General features: G+C 48.0%; 1 protein-coding gene across 3 annotated transcripts in view; it reads left to right on the top strand.

The window, feature by feature from the left end:
- Positions 1-15,969, top strand: part of rasal2 (RAS protein activator like 2) — a 162,737-nt gene that overhangs the window by 2,216 nt on the left and 144,552 nt on the right. The window lies entirely within an intron of this gene.

Here is a 15,969-nt window from a genome sequence, read left to right as displayed (position 1 = left end):
AATGAGATTTCATGAGATTTCCTGGATCGGCAACATTACAGCGAACCGCCAGTAAGGTCAAAGGTCAGAGCCAGAGCGTCCCGACAAAATGTGGAGCAAGCCTTTCTGTGACTCTTAAATGATGATGGAAAAGGCTTGAAGCAGTTTATTATCATTTTGTTTTTAGGCTGATGTGAACTGGCATGTGGGGAGGACACACTGGGAGGGAACTTGGAGAAGACTGGTGGTTTATCTCTTGTGTGTTTGAATATTAATGTTTGGAGTGGAAGACGACACCCAGCCAAATGCTGCTGCACGCCTTGGTAATTCAGTCTACATCCACAAGGCACTTCTGCAGGTAGCCGGCACATGGCGACTGTAATCGGCTGTGAAAAGCTATTTGTAATTTACCCAGCACCGGCAGACCGTCAGTTCTGCAGAATGACGCGTGCTGCGGTCGGAGGATGAAAACAGTCTGCGCTGCTTTCTGGTCCGGTCCGTCAGCCGGTTGGTGAAGTCGGCAGCGTGAAACCTGTTGGATTCGTGCAGGCCGCAGGGCTGTCCGGTGTGTTCACACTGTCCATCTGGTGAGTCGAGACAAACAATTGCCGGATTTCAACACAAAGTAAAATCCGTGTCCTGACCCCCCCCCCCCGCCCCACCAAGACTTTCCGTGACACGTCGTGGTGGGGCTGAAGCGGGGTAGCTAGATTTAGTGCAAAGCGTTGACATTAGCCGGAGAAAGCCTATTGTGTAAGCACATTAAAGCTGACCGGGGCGCGGGCGCAGTGCAGGGGGTTTAAACCTGTGGCCGTGGACCGGGCCGGCGGTCATCATCCAGGAAATTAAGACGGCTTAGAGCCGCAGCAGAGGGAACATACGTCTTTACCTTTAATCTCATTGACTGATGCCCCATTAAAAAAATAATCTGATAGTAGACCACGGCGGCCGGTGTCACACAGCAGCTGGGGGTTGTTGCTGCATGTGGAGCACAGCCCCTGCACGCACACGCCCGTTAAACTGGTAAATAATGTTACCTCGGTCATCCTCTTTATCAGTACGTAACTATTGCATAACGACTAAATGGTTTTCCACTGACAAACAATATCCTGTTAGTGGCGCCACGGGCGATGGTTTATCAGTTGGCATGTTATGAAGGGATGTCATGACAGGTGTGTGTGTGTGTGTGTGTGCTACAGTGGTTTCCAGTGCACCGGGCTTCTGGCAGTAGGCCTGTGGGATTCTGGGTAAAAAAAAGGATAATCCTGATTATTTGGATAAATATTGTGATTGCGGGGTGTTAATCTTCATGATACACGGTGGATGGAGGAAGGGATTTATCTTATAGACTCTCATCTCTCAGCTATGTAAGCGTCCTGATCCACTATCCTGGACACTATGTGGCATTTCAGATGAGATGGTGTACTTCAATATTGATGAATTTTTCAGATGATTGTGTTGTCAGACGTACAATGTTGGTGTGTGGTCTGCTGTGATTACGTGTGTTGTGTGACTGAAGCTGTGGCCCTGACGAGCATCACAACACCCAGTACATGTCCCAGTAATAACACAGGATGTTGACATTTTTTCAGGTAACTGTTGATTCCCACTGTCCTTTCAGCTAATAGAAATACTTTTCATTTAAATCCCATCATGTGTGTCTTAGTTTCCAGTAGTGTAGTTTATCTATTATTCTATCAATCTTCAACTATCCATGAATAGTTGATCTATTATTCTTCTGTGTCTGTGATGCAGATGTGTATAAAATACTGCTTTATTCCTACTTGTCCTGCTTAATTCCTACATGGCCTGGTTTATTACTGCCTGTCCTGCTTCATTCCTACCTGGCCTGCTTCATTCCTACCTGGCCTGGTTTATTCCTACCTGGCCTGCTTCATTCCTACCTGGCCTGGTTTATCCCTACCTTGCCTGGTTTATTCCTACCTGTCCTGCTTCATTCCTACCTGGCCTGGTTTATTCCTGCCTGGCCTGCTTTATTCCTACCTGGCCTGGTTTATTCCTGCCTGTCCTGCTTCATTCCTACCTGGCCTGGTTTATTCCTGCCTGTCCTGATTTATTCATACCTGGCCTGGTTTATTCCTGCCTGTCCTGCTTCATTCCTACATGGCCGGGTTTATTACTGCCTGTCCTGCTTCATTCCTACCTGGCCTGGTTTATTCCTGCCTGTCCTGATTTATTCCTACCTGGCCTGGTTTATTCCTACCTGGCCTGCTTTATTCCTACCTGGCCTGCTTTATTCCTACCTGTCCTGCTTCATTCCTACCTGGCCTGCTTTATTCCTACCTGGCCTGGTTTATTCCCAGGTGGCCTGCTTTATTCCTACCTGGCCTGCTTTATTCCTAAACTCTGTTTCCAAGTGTCTGCATTCACTGAAAGAGATGAACACAAATGACTTCACCTTAGATGGAGAAAACATATCACATGGCCTGGTGGCCTGTCCAGGGTGTCTCCCCGCTGCCCGCCCAGTGACTGCTGGGATAGGCTCCAACATCCCCGCAACCCTGAGAGCAGGATAATCTGCTTGGATAATGGATGGATGTTCAGACATCTTTGTTCTACAGCAGGTCGATCCTTAAAGCGTCTGTGTAAAATGTGACCGTCATCCTGTGGCCTCAGGTGTTTAGTGGCTGAAGAGGGAAATAAGTAACATCGGGTGTGCAAGTAGAGTCCAGTAGAACCCATCAGATGGTGTGTTTCCTGTGTGTGTTGTGTGAGTGCAGACGGTTGGACATGATTGTGTTCAGACACGCAGGTTTCAGGGTGCATGTCTGCTGTGTGCACCAGCCTGCCAGCAGAAACCACGGCTGAACTCTGGCTGAAGCACCCTCAAAGAACGTCAAAGGTCAGCGCATCCTGCTCTGAGGCAGGAAGCAGGCGTGTGGTCTGGGATGTTTCTCAGCAGGTTAAAGCACCTTCTGTTAGTCTGCTAGTTACTTCTGTTAGTCTGCTAGTTACTTCTGTTAGTCTGGTGGTTACTTCTGTTAGTTACTTCTGTTAGTTTGGTGGTTACTTCTGTTAGTCTGCTAGTTACTTCTGTTAGTCTGGTGGTTATTTCTGTTAGTCTGCTAGTTACTTCTGTTAGTTTGCTAGTTACTTCTGTTAGTCTGCTAGTTACTTCTGTTAGTCTGCTAGTTACTTCTGTTAGTCTGCTAGTTACTTCTGTTAGTCTGCTAGTTACTTCTGTTAGTCTGGTGGTTACTTCTGTTAGTCTGCTAGTTACTTCTGTTAATCTGCTAGTTACTTCTGTTAGTCTGGTAGTTACTTCTGTTAGTCTGGTGGTTACTTCTGTTAGTCTGGTAGTTACTTCTGTTAGTCTGCTAGTTACTTCTGTTAGTCTGGTGGTTACTTGAGAATCTGAGTGTGTCTTGTTTGCCAGGGAAGTTGCTGTGTGTTCAGGAGTTTGACCTGGCGTGTCGCTCACTGTGAGGCTTAGACATGACACACAACTAAAGATGGGTAGGATAAATAGTCAAAACTAGAAAAAATCACAGGATATGCAAATGTATAGGACACATATAGAATGCAAAATTTTAACATACGATGTGGAGGTAAAGAATCACCCAACACCAAGCATAGGGTGTCGGGGGATTCTTTACCTCTTACTACACCAAGTGTGTTAAAATCCTTCATACCATGGTCACAGAGAACAGTCTCTATGTAACCATGGCAACACGCTGAATCAGTGGCAAGCACACTGAACATTCAGAGTTAGCTTAGTGACTAACTTCTGCTTCAGTCCAAACAGTTCAACAAAACACAAGTGAATGCTGTTAATTCTCTGATAAGTGACCATGGTGTGAGCAGGATAATCCACAGCTGCCCGACGCGGAGCAGAGGTAATAATCCACCTGGTCGTGGGTTGTCCTGTATTGTATACACAATAAGGAATATATGATCTGATAAGATCTGTTCATATAAGAATGAGATCTCAATTTTTGTATGAATGAGAGCAAAAATAAGTGTAGGTGTTAGACACCAGCTAGAAAATGCAAGCTGAGGGTGGCTCTATGTATGGTCTGTTATGTATGGCCTATGTACTATGGTTTGTGTATGGTCTATGTATGGTCTGTGTGTATAGTCTGTGTGTATAGTCTATGTATGGTCTGTGTGTATAGTCTATGCATGGTCTGTATGTATGATCTGTATGCATGGTCTGTATGTATGGTCTGTACCCATGGTCTGTATGTATGGTCTGTACCCATGGTCTGTATGTATGGTCTGTACCCTTGGTCTGTATGTATGGTCTGTATGTATGGTCTGTGTGTATGGTCTATGAATGGCATGTACGTATGGTCTGTGTGAAAAGTCTATGTATGGTTTGTGTGTATAGTCTATGTATGGTCTGTGTGTATAGTCTTTATGTATGGTCTGTACGTATGGTGTACGTATGGTCTGTATGTATGGCCTGTATGTATGGTGTACGTATGGTCTGTATGTATGGTGTACGTATGGTCTGTATGTATGATCTGTATGTATGGTGTACGTATGGTCTGTACGTATGGCCTGTATGTATGGTTTGTACCCATGGTCTGTATGTATGGTGTACGTATGGTCTGTATGTATGGTGTACGTATGGTCTGTACGTATGGCCTGTATGTATGGTTTGTACCCATGGTCTGTATGTATGGTCTGTATGTATGGCCTGTATGTATGGTTTGTACCCATGGTCTGTATGTATGGTCTGTATGTATGGTATGTACGTATGGGTTAGGGTTACACACATTCACACCAAGGGACAATTTACCACAGCTGAGTCACCTGACCTACACGTCATTGGGCTGTGGGAGGAAACCGGAGCACCCGCAGGAAACCCACGCAGACACGGGGACAACATGCAAACTCCACACCGAGGACGACCCGGGACGACCCCTAAGGTTGGACTACCCCGGGGCTCGAACCCAGAACCTTCTTGCTGTGAGGCGACCGTGCTAACCACTGTGCCATCGTGCCGCACGATTGATTAATTTTCATTTAATAATAATAGCAATACATTTTATTTATAGAGCGCTTTTCAGAGTACTGAGACACTTTATACATTAAAATTAACATCAAATCAACGCAACAAAAACATCAAACACACATTAATCACATATTAAAAGCAATACTGGCGTCTGGGTGGCATGGCGGTCTATTCCGTTGCCTACCAACACAGGATCGCCGGTTCGAATCCCCATGTTACCTCCGGCTTGGTCGGGCGTCCCTACAGACACAATTGGCCATGTCTGTGGGTGGGAAGCCAGATGTGGGTATGTGTCCTGGTCGCTGCACTAGCGCCTCCTCTGGTCGGTCAGGGTGCCTGTTCGGGGGGGAGGGGGAACTGGGGGGGATAGCGTGATCCTCCCATGTGCTACGTCCCCCTGGTGAAACTCCTCACTGTCAGGTGAAAAGAAGCAGCTGGTGACTCCACATGTATCGAAGGAGACGTGGTAGTCTGCAGCCCTCCCCGGATCGGCAGTGGGGGGGGGGCAGAGACCGGGACGGCTCGGAGAGCGGGGTGATTGGACAAGTGCGATTGGGGGAGGAAATAAAAAGAATAAGTAAAAGCACATCTGAAAAGATGAGTTGTGATTAACGATCTGAACGTGGACGAGGTTGTTTGTTTTCCCTTCGACTCCGCCGTTTGACAAGGTAGACGTTGTAGTTTCCCCTCCAATCCTGCCCCTCCTGCATCCTTACTCGTCAGTAGAATGGGAAGTGACACTAATGAGCTGTCAGTGATACTTAATCATGTGCCCGTTGGTGCTGCCCTGTCTGGTTTCAGGTGCAACTCGATGTTGTAACATAATAGGCTTTACAGAGGGCAGTTCGTAAGTACGGGCGTTCATAACCTGGGGATTACCTATAATGCATATAAGAAGAAAAGACATGCATGTTAGGGTTAATCCTCCTGCCTGTGCCCCTGAGCAACGCAATGGAAAGAAGAACTGCAGCTGCCCACTGTTCCTATACAAAAGAATGGGTTAAATGTAGAGAACACATTCGTTGTGAGAATACAATGACAATAAAGTGGTTTTCTTCTACTACATAATAATAATAATTAATTTGACATTATTTTCAGTACGAAATCTTTTTTTAATCTCACTATCGTTTTTTTTAAACCCCCCCCCCCTTTTCTCCCCAATTGTACTTGGCCTATTACCCTATTTTCCGAGCTGTCTCGGTCACGGCTCCAAACCCTCTGCCGTTCCAGGGAGGGCTGCAGACTACCACATGACTCCTCTGATACATGTGGAGTCACCAGCCGCTTCTCTTCACCTGACAGTGAAGGGTTTCACCAGGGGGACGTAGTGCATGGGGGGGATCACGCTATTCCCCCCAGTTCCCCCTCCCCCCTGAACAGGCACCCTGACCGACAAGAGGAGGTGCGAGTGCAGCGACCAGGAAACACACCTACATCCGACTTCCCACCCGCAGACACGGCCAATTGTGTCTGTAGGGACGCCGGACAAAGCCGGAGTTAACGCGGGGATTCAAACCCGCGATCTCCATGTTGGTAGGCAGCGGAGTAGACCACTATGCTACCCGGATGCACTATAGTTTACATTTCTGCTCATTTGCCCTGTGATGGCCTGGCGGCCTGTCCAGGGTGTCTCCCCGCCTGCCACCCAGTGACTGCTGGGATAGGCTCCAGCACCCCCGCAACCCTGAGAGCGGGATAAGCGGTTTGGATAATGGATGGATGGATGGATGAATGAGTATTAAAAGTATTTTTTAACATTTTCCTTCATCTTCTCCCCAATTTGCTGAGGCCCCCTAGTGCCCCGGCCCCCACTTTGAAAACCACTGAGCTAACATGCTTGAACTAGATAAATACCTACTTCATTGCCAAGTAAGACATTTCTGGTTGTTAGGTATCTTTCTGCACACAGAGCTAAAAGACCTAATGACCACCAACAGGATGTCTCTAATATCACCTCACCTCACCTATCCCGTAACCTCTCGAGAGGTCATTGGGGCACCGCTGTTGAATCCGCAACCAGTCCTCGCCATCTCTGTCTGTCCTCAACTGCCCTCTGTAAGCTGGCAAAGTCAAGGCCTGTCCACTCTCTGATGTTACATAGCCATCGCTTCTTCTGTCTTCCTCGTCTTCGCCCGCCCCTCACTGTGCCTTGCCAGGATGGTCTTGGCAAGGCCGGAACGTCTCGAGATGTGACCATACCATTTCAGTTTTCTCTTGTTGACGGTTATCAACAATCAAACAGTTGTCTCTGAATATAGATTGCAGGAAGTGCATTGTAATTGGTACTGCATTCCGCTGTATCAGAACTGCGTTCATGAGACAGAACTAGCAGTACAGGAGCTGGAATGACCGCAACATACGGCATACAAATCCTGGAGGAGCTTCTAGACTGATCTGTGTCTAACATTACCTTTCAGATTTCCTTTTGTCTCGTGGATGATTTGCTCTTATGTTGTCTAAATAACCTTATGACAGCCGGAAGTCTACTGTATCGGCAAAGATCAGTCCAGCTCACAATAAGTTATTTGCTTAAGATCTTGTTCAAGCTGATATTTGCTGCAATACTAACATAATGTGAAAATACACTGTAGAAATACTATTTTTCATTCCATTGGTATATTACAATCAACCACTCCTGATATACTCAACATATTCAACAGATGAGTTATGGCTCATATTGTCTTTATTTTTGTAGCTTCTATATGGTTTTGCTGGTGCAGACCTGTCTCTCTCTACCTCTTGTATGCGGAGAATTTGTGACGTTTCTCATCGACCTGTACTCATTTCTACACACTTAAGAACTGTAATGTGCAGGGGAACACTGTATGTACATATTAGCTCCTCTTATTTGTAATTTACTTTTGACCTTATAGTTGAATTACCGTTTACCTTTTCTGGAAATTTGTCTTGCAGTTGTCCCAGTGGTCAACGCATCAGGTCAAATTCCTGGACGCTGACTGAGCAGATAAAAATGGATTTGGATTCTGAATAAATCAATTTAGATTAGATTAGGTCAGATCAGATTGGATCAGTTCAGATTAGTCCAGAAAGACTCCATGTTTGCGTGGTCCTGCGCCCCCCGCTTCCCCCAAAAGTGGACAATGGGGCAGTATAGCAGCTAAAGAATTAAGGAAATGGAAAGTTCATTGTATCCCAACGCCCCCCCGGCCAGCGACGGGTAGCGCTGTAATCAGGACAGGGGACTTGGAGACAGGATATCCCCTCTCAAAGAAAAACAAGGGTCCGACCTGCGCTATGGTCTATTTGAGGACAGGGTGTACCTGGACCAGTAGAAAAACAGGAGGCTGACTCGTTTCAGATGATGTCTTTAACACTTTCCTGATCCAGATGATATGCTGAGATCTACGTCAAGATTCTGCCAGTCGGACACATACAGATAAATCCGAGTTGATGTGCTTATCAGTTATAATGTCACACCAGAAACCTTCACTAACACTTTGATTCGCTGACAGTGAAAACATCCAGGGAGATTTGGATTCCAACTGTTTTTTTTTAAACCAGGAAATCTTGTAGAAAAAAAAATCAACATTGAGTTTGGTTGTCCGCTTCACGTCTGTTGAAGGTCCCATCCATCCATCCATTTTCCAAGCTGCTTATCCTAATCAGGGTTGCGGGATGCTGGAGCCTATCTCAGCAGTCACTGAGCGGAAGGCGGGGAGACACCCTGGACAGGCCGCCAGACCATCTCAGGGCCGACATATTCACACCTAGCGACAATTTAGCAAGTCCCTTGAGTGACTAGTTTAGCAATTTAGTAATTTAGTAAGTCCCCCCCCCTTTTCCCCCCAAATGTACTGGCCGATTACCCCGCTCTTCTGAGCCATCCCAGTCGTTGCTCCACCCGCTCTGCCAATCCGGGGAGGGCTGCAGACTACCACATGCCTCCTCTGATACATGTGGAGTCACCAGCCGCTTCTTTTCACCTGACAGTGAGGAGTTTCACCAGGGGGACGTAGCATGTTGGAGGATTACGCTATTCCCCCCAGTCCCCCCCCCCCCGAACAGGTGCCTGGACTGACCAGAGGAGGCGCTAGTGTAGCGACCAGGACACATACCCACATCCGGCTTCCCACCTGCAGTAATGGCCAATTGTGTCTGTAGGGACGCCCGACCAAGCCGGTGGTAACACGGGGATTTGAACTGGCGATTTCCGTGTTGGTCGGCAACGGAATGGACCGCCATGCAACCCGGACGCCCGGTACAAGTGATTTGTATGGAGAATGTGTATTGTCGGTGAAAAAGTGATAGCGGCGGTGTGTCCCTACTGAAGGCCTGTGGTATCATGTACTGTCCACAGTGACCGCCATTGTGTCGTAAGCTAACTGAGCTGACCTCCCGGCTGTGGAAACCCTGCGGTGAGGGCCCGGTGGCTCTCGGCTCTGATGTTTGGAGAATTTTTTACAGGGAATTCTTGACAGCCTTGTGGCTCTCAAGCCTCCCAGCCGCTGGTATTCAGGGGTTGATTTACTGCCCTTTTTATGGCCAGGGGCTATTTTTAGCCCAGGGCAGTGCCGGCGCTGTTGCCTTTGGTTTCCGGCAGGACGAAGCTGAGAGGAGATGACAAAGCGGTCGTGTGATTTTTTTTTTTTTCTCTTCTGTTGTTTTTAAGAGGGTCTGAGCCAGTATGACCCAATGGGAAAAAGGCGGGTTAGGACACAGCAGATGAAAAAACTTGATCCGGCTCCTGTTTGGGCTGCTGAATGTAAAACTTGTACTTGTTTTTTTCCATCTCTTACACTTCTCTATCTCTACAATTCGCAGGACAGGTTTTTTTTTCGTTCCATCTCCTGTCAGGGATAAAGGTTGAATGACACGACAGAAAATAGGATTGAAATTCACCACATTACACAACATAATTCATCTGGCTGTGTCATGCAGAGGCTGTTATAAGTAGAATATCACGAGAATTAGCTTCAGCTTCTAGATCGCCAACAGTACAGGTAACCAATAGTAAGAAGGTCAAAGGTCAGAGCAGTGGCACCCATTCTCTAAATGGCACACATATTTCTGAGAGAAGACCCATCATTGGTCAGGTAGAGAAGGTGGATAGAGGGCACGTCAAGGTAAGGACATGTAAATATACATTGACTGAGATGTAGGTTTTATTAACATGACCAGACTCAGTGTAAGGTAACTCCATTTGTTTTTCTCTGAAGTCAGTGGCTGAGTTCCCCTCGGGGATGAATAAAGTATTCTGATTCTGATTCTGGTTCTGATAATGTGTCCTTCAGCATCAGAGAGACAGCCATATTAAACCAGAAAGCTAGTTATGCCTGTCTCGCCAAACATTAATCAAACCAGACCCCCCCCCTTTTCACCCCAATTACACCTGGCCAATTACCCCACTCTTCCAAGCCGTCCCGGTCGCTGCTCCACCCCCTCTGCCGATCCGGGAAGAGCTGCAGACTACCACCTGCCTCCTCCGATACATGTGGAGTCACCAGCCTCTTCTTTTCACCTGACAGAGAGGAGTTTCACCAGGGGGGCGTAGCATGTGGGAAGATCACGCTATTCCCTCCAGTTCCCCCTCCCCCCTGAACAGGTGCCCCGACCGGCCAGAGGAGGTGCTAGTGCAGCGACCAGGACACATCCCCACCCGCAGGCACGGCCAATTGTGTCTGTAGGGACGCCCAACCAAGCCGGAGGTAACACGGGGATTTGAACGGGTGATCTCCGTGTTGGTAGGCAACGGAATAGACCACTATGCTAGCCGGACACCCTACCAAACCAGGCCTTTATCAAATTTATCAACCATCACACCAACACCAGTTCCTGTCGCCGTGCTAAGAGACAATCAATACGAACCCATAACATGGGGATTCGAACCAGTGATCCCTGTGTTGGTAGGCAACGGAATAGACCAGTATGCTAGCCGGACACCCTACCAAACCAAACCTTTATCAAATTTATCAACCATCACACCGACACCAGCTCCTGTCTCCAGGCTAAGAGAGAATCAATACCAACCCTCAGGCCAGCGTTAGCAGCCACCGCTAATGGTAGCAATGATTTCTCACCTCATTCAAAGCAATTAGCAGTAGACCTCTATGAGGAAATAATAAATAAATGCTTTATTAATCCTTGTGAAAGTTTGTTACATGCATGACAGTGACATGGGGCATCAACAGAACCAAAAAACAACATGATGATAATAATAATTAGGGAGCATGTCAACAGGACTGTCAGCACAGCCAGCATCATCTTACATGACGTTAGCACCAGTCAGGCCGCCGCAGCAGCAGAGTACTGGTGAATGATATTTTGGTCGATTCATCGGTTTTGTCCAGTAATTACTTAAACGTGTTATCGATCAGGACAGGTATCAAAATCACGCTGACTTGTGACATTGGTACGATGATACATTAATTATACGTCGACAGAGATGACAGGTGGCGGAAAGAAATGTTGGTCCTTTTTTACAGAAGACTGTTCAGACCTGAGGTCACATTTTACAGAGGTACTTGAAGGATCAACCTGTCGTAGAACAAATGTAAGAGCAAAGAAGTCTGAAAATGTCTTGTTAAAATGAAACTGACATGTTTTCCTCTATTTAAAGCTTGGGTAGGCAGTTTTTCCGTATTGTCGTTGGGGAAAAATTCCATAATAACCTTTCAGCGTGTTGTAATTCAAGTGGTCTGAGAAAACCAGACTCCTGCACCTCTTCTTGGCTCTGTATTCGAGCTCTAGAAAATCTAGCCCGTGATGGGAGACTTCAGCCAGTCATGGGCGATTTCAGAGAGAAGGTGTTCCTATTGACAATTCTACAAATGCAGATGTGCTTGTACAAAATCAGCCAAGAAGGATTTCAACTTGAGTCGCCACCGCAATACCACGCACAAAGACAAATATGGCATGTACACCGGAGGTGCCAGAGCCGCTATCATCGCTGACCTCAGAGGAAAACTACACTGACAGCAGAGCCTTTTTACCGAAGCCACGTCTACACAGGAGTCCTCCCTCAAGGCGTCTTCCGCTGTTTCCCTTGAGCTTGCTGAGGCCAAGAGGCCCGAGTCAGATGGCAACACAGTGACTACGGTCACATGATGTTAGAAAAAGTCGACTTATAGTGTTAGTCCGACTAAAACTGGACTTTTTGGATTTTTCTCACTTTTTCTCCCCAGTTGTACCGGTCCAATCACCCCACTCTTCTGAGTCATCCCGGTCACTGCTCCACCCCCTCTGCTGGTCTGGGGAGGGCTGCAGACTATCACATGCCTCCTCCCATACATGCGGAGTTGCCAGCCGCTTCTTTCCACCTGACAGTGAGGAGTTTCACCAGGGGGACGTAGCATGTGGGAGGATCACCCGAACAGGCGCCCCGACTGACCAGAGGAGGCGCTAGTGCAGTGACCAGGACATATGCCAACATCCAGCTTCCCACCTACAGAAACGGCCAATTGTGTCTGTAGGGACACCTGACCAAGCCGGAGGTAACACGGTGATTGGTAGGCAACGGAAGAGACCACCACGCCACCCGGATGCCCTAAAACTGGACTTTTAGAATACATGTAAACGTGTTAGTTGGACTAACACCTAGATGATGCGGTTGAGGATGGATTTACTCTGGCATGTATACGCTTCAGTCGGCCCTGAACTGGCCTAGGCATTCTGCACATGATCCATAGTTCCCGCAGCAGTCTTTCATCCAGTAGCAACCAGCTGAAAGGGAGCATGTCGCCACCTACCGTACCAGGGGTCAGACATCCGTCAATTAATCGATTCTCCCGTGGTTCTTGTGTACTGGGACAACGACGGTAGTCCAGTTAAATGGCCTAGTCGAGCTGTGACTGTAGCTCCACTTACCTGCGTGTGAAGGCAGCGAGTGACGCTGTGTGCCGTAGGGATGGCTAAAGCTTGTGCAGATGATAACACGGATAACAACTTTGAAACGTCTCTCTTTCCTGTCGCACAGTGATGCGAAGAATTTTTGACACTGAGACTCATGTCGAGGGAAAGCTGAAACAAGTCACGCATGAGTCACACACCAACACCGGCCGTCAGTCTGTTGTACGCCAGCAGGGGAGGCCACAAGTATGTCACGAAGACAGAACTTCACACCGGTCCACCTGCGGGTGACTTTCAGCGGCTTCGTCGGTGTGTGTGAATGTGTGTGACTGGGTGAATGTGAGGCGTACATGGTGTGTATCTGATCCCTTGCCAGCTCAATAAAAATGGAGTTGGAGCAGCGAAGGGAAATGTGAACCTCTCTGCAGGGCTGGGTGAATCTGGCTCGGTGTCTGATTCCACACTGATCACACGACATCTGTCTGATTGTTTCTGTGTCAGGCTGCTGGCCTGTCATTTACCAACTGCTGTCAGGACAAAGCGTTATTATCATTTAATATTGTTACTGTTATTACCATTTTTGATCAAAGACGACATTGATATCTTTTAAACTGTCTAAAACAAAGTCAGAATTAAAACCTGTAAATATCTGTTCGAAGGAAAATTCCCTGCAGTGTCTCTGTGTGTAAAAGGAATGGCATATGGAAAACACCTGCAGGTGGCGCAATGCTTAGCGCAGATGCCTCACAGCTAGGGTTGGGCATCGTGGAAAAATTTTCGACACCGATACCAAAACCAATACCTCCAATTCGATACGATGCCTAAACAATAGGTTTTCCATACCATATATTGTGAAAGCCTTCTAGGATTATCAGCAAGCTGCTTTTCTCTCCAGCGAGCACAATCATTCATCGACACATTGTGTTGTTTTGGTGCTGTACTCTCGCACTTGGAGATTGGATGTGAGGTCAACGATGACAATGAGGTCAGCGTGCAGACTGACATCTTTAATGTATGTGAGTCTATTTATATTCATCATCATAACCGTCCTTACCTGTTTCATCATCGCTAGCAGTGGCACCAGAAGAAGACCCAGCAGCAGACGTCCCAGAGCTGACGGCCAACGTTAACGTGGGCAGCAGCACGGACGTTAACGTTGTCAAACACAGAGCAGCTGTCCACTCGTACATTTATCCCATGCGTGGTCAGCTGTTTCATCATATTCGCCGTATTCCCAGACTTGCGTTTGATGATCGCTTTGCAGCGGTTGCATTTTACTGTGTCAGGTGTGCTGTTTGTTTTTACAAAGTGTAGCCGCGCTTTGGAGAGCATAGTAGCTCCCTGAATCTTGCCCGCCACTTTTCAACTCCAACGCAGTCATGAGACGCACACGCATACCAGATAGCTTCATGCTGATTTGTCAGTCAGTCGCCTGCGTACAAGAACGTTGGTAGCAATTGGCTGGCTGCGATAGCGTTCCTGTTGTCTACCGTAAAGTACTGAAATTTGGCACTGTTTTTTTCCAAAGAGTTTGATACTCGGTAAGACCGAGATATTTCGGTCGTGCCCATTTTCGATACCCAACCCTCCTCACAGCAAGAAGGTCCTGGGTTCGAGCCCCGAGGTAGTCCAACTTGGGGGTCGTCCCGGGTCGTCCTCTGTGTGTCGAGTTTGCATGTTCTCCCCGTGTCTGTGTGGGTTTCCTCCGGGGGCTCCAGTTTCCTCCCACAGTCCAAAAACATGTAGGTCAGGTGAATCGGCCGTACTAAAATGTCCCTGTGTGTGTGTGTGTGTGTGTGTGTTGGCTGGCCCTGTGATGGCCTGGCAGCCTGTCCAGGGTGTCTCCCCACCTGCCGCCCACTGACTGCTGGGTTCGGCTCCACCATCCCTGCAACCCCGATTGGGATAAGCGGCTCAGATAATGTATGGGTCGATGGGACACAGTGATGAGTTGAACGCTTGAGTCCAGTACATGCCTCGTTAGCACGGATCACATGTGAACAAGAGCATCAGTCCCTTTAACCTGCAGCCGTGGTGGGGAGAGAAGATCCTAAAGTGGATAAAGCACCTCTCCAGTACAAAGAGTGCTGCTCGGTTCAGAACTTCAGTATCAGAACGGGTCGCCAGCCCTCACCTCAGTTCATGGTGTTCTAAGCGGGCAAGGCGTTATATGTTACACGCTACACGATGCATGTGACATGTAATCTACATGGGACCTGCTCAAACCAAGATGGACTGAAGACAGCGCGGGTGACTTTAGAGCAGATAAACAGACACATCCAGAGCCTTGGTGGTATGTCACCATCCTGAAGGGTATAAGGCTCACTGGTACTGAGTCTTACTTAGAGTTGCGTACTGGCCACCAGTAAGCTAACTGTAGTTGGACTGGTCAACTGCCAGTGACCTACAGTGAAAAGCTGGTTGTACTGGGCAGTTCTCAGGTGTGGGTGTGTCGGACTCCATGAATGTGAAACATGGTGGGGATGTGAGCATACATGCTGATTTAACCTTCCTTGGGTGGATAGAGGTAAAAAGTCAGACTGTTGGGTGTCTGGGTGGCGTGGTGGTCTATTTCGTTGCCTACCAACGTGGGTATCGCTGGTTCGAATCCCCGTGTTACCTCCGGCTTGGTCGGCGTCCCTACAGACACAATTGGCTGTGTCTGCGGGTGTGAAGCCAGATGTGGGTATGTGTCCTGGTTGCTGCACTAGCGCCTCCTCTGGTCAGTCGGGGTGCCTGTTCGGGGGGGGGACAGGGGGGAATAGCGTGATCCTCCCACGTGCTACGTCCCCCTGGTGAAACTCCTCACTGTCAGGTGAAAAGAAGCGGCTGGTGACTCCACATGTATGGGAGGAGACATGTGGTAGTCTGCAGCCCTCCCCGGATCAGCAGAGGGGGTGGAGCAGAGAGCAGGGGGGCTTAGAAGAGTGGGGTAATTGGCCGGGTACAACTGGGGGGAAAAAGAGGGGAAAAAATCCACAAGAAGGTCAGACTGTCAGAGTAAGTAAACAAAACCCAAGCTCACCTCATGTACTCTGAGGGGGACATGTACAAGCTCACCTCATGTACTCTGAGAGAGACATGTACAAGCTCACCTCATGTACTCTGAGGGGGACATGTACAAGCTCACCTCATGTACTCTGAGGGGGACATGTACAAGCTCACCTCATGTACTCTGAGGGGGACATGTACAAGCTCACCTC

This window comes from Lampris incognitus, chromosome 14 (genome assembly GCF_029633865.1).
Source record: "Lampris incognitus isolate fLamInc1 chromosome 14, fLamInc1.hap2, whole genome shotgun sequence".
NCBI classification, from domain to species: domain Eukaryota; kingdom Metazoa; phylum Chordata; class Actinopteri; order Lampriformes; family Lampridae; genus Lampris; species Lampris incognitus.
The sequence above is the reverse complement of the archived record's forward strand: the minus strand, read 5'-3'. Positions and strand labels throughout refer to the sequence as shown.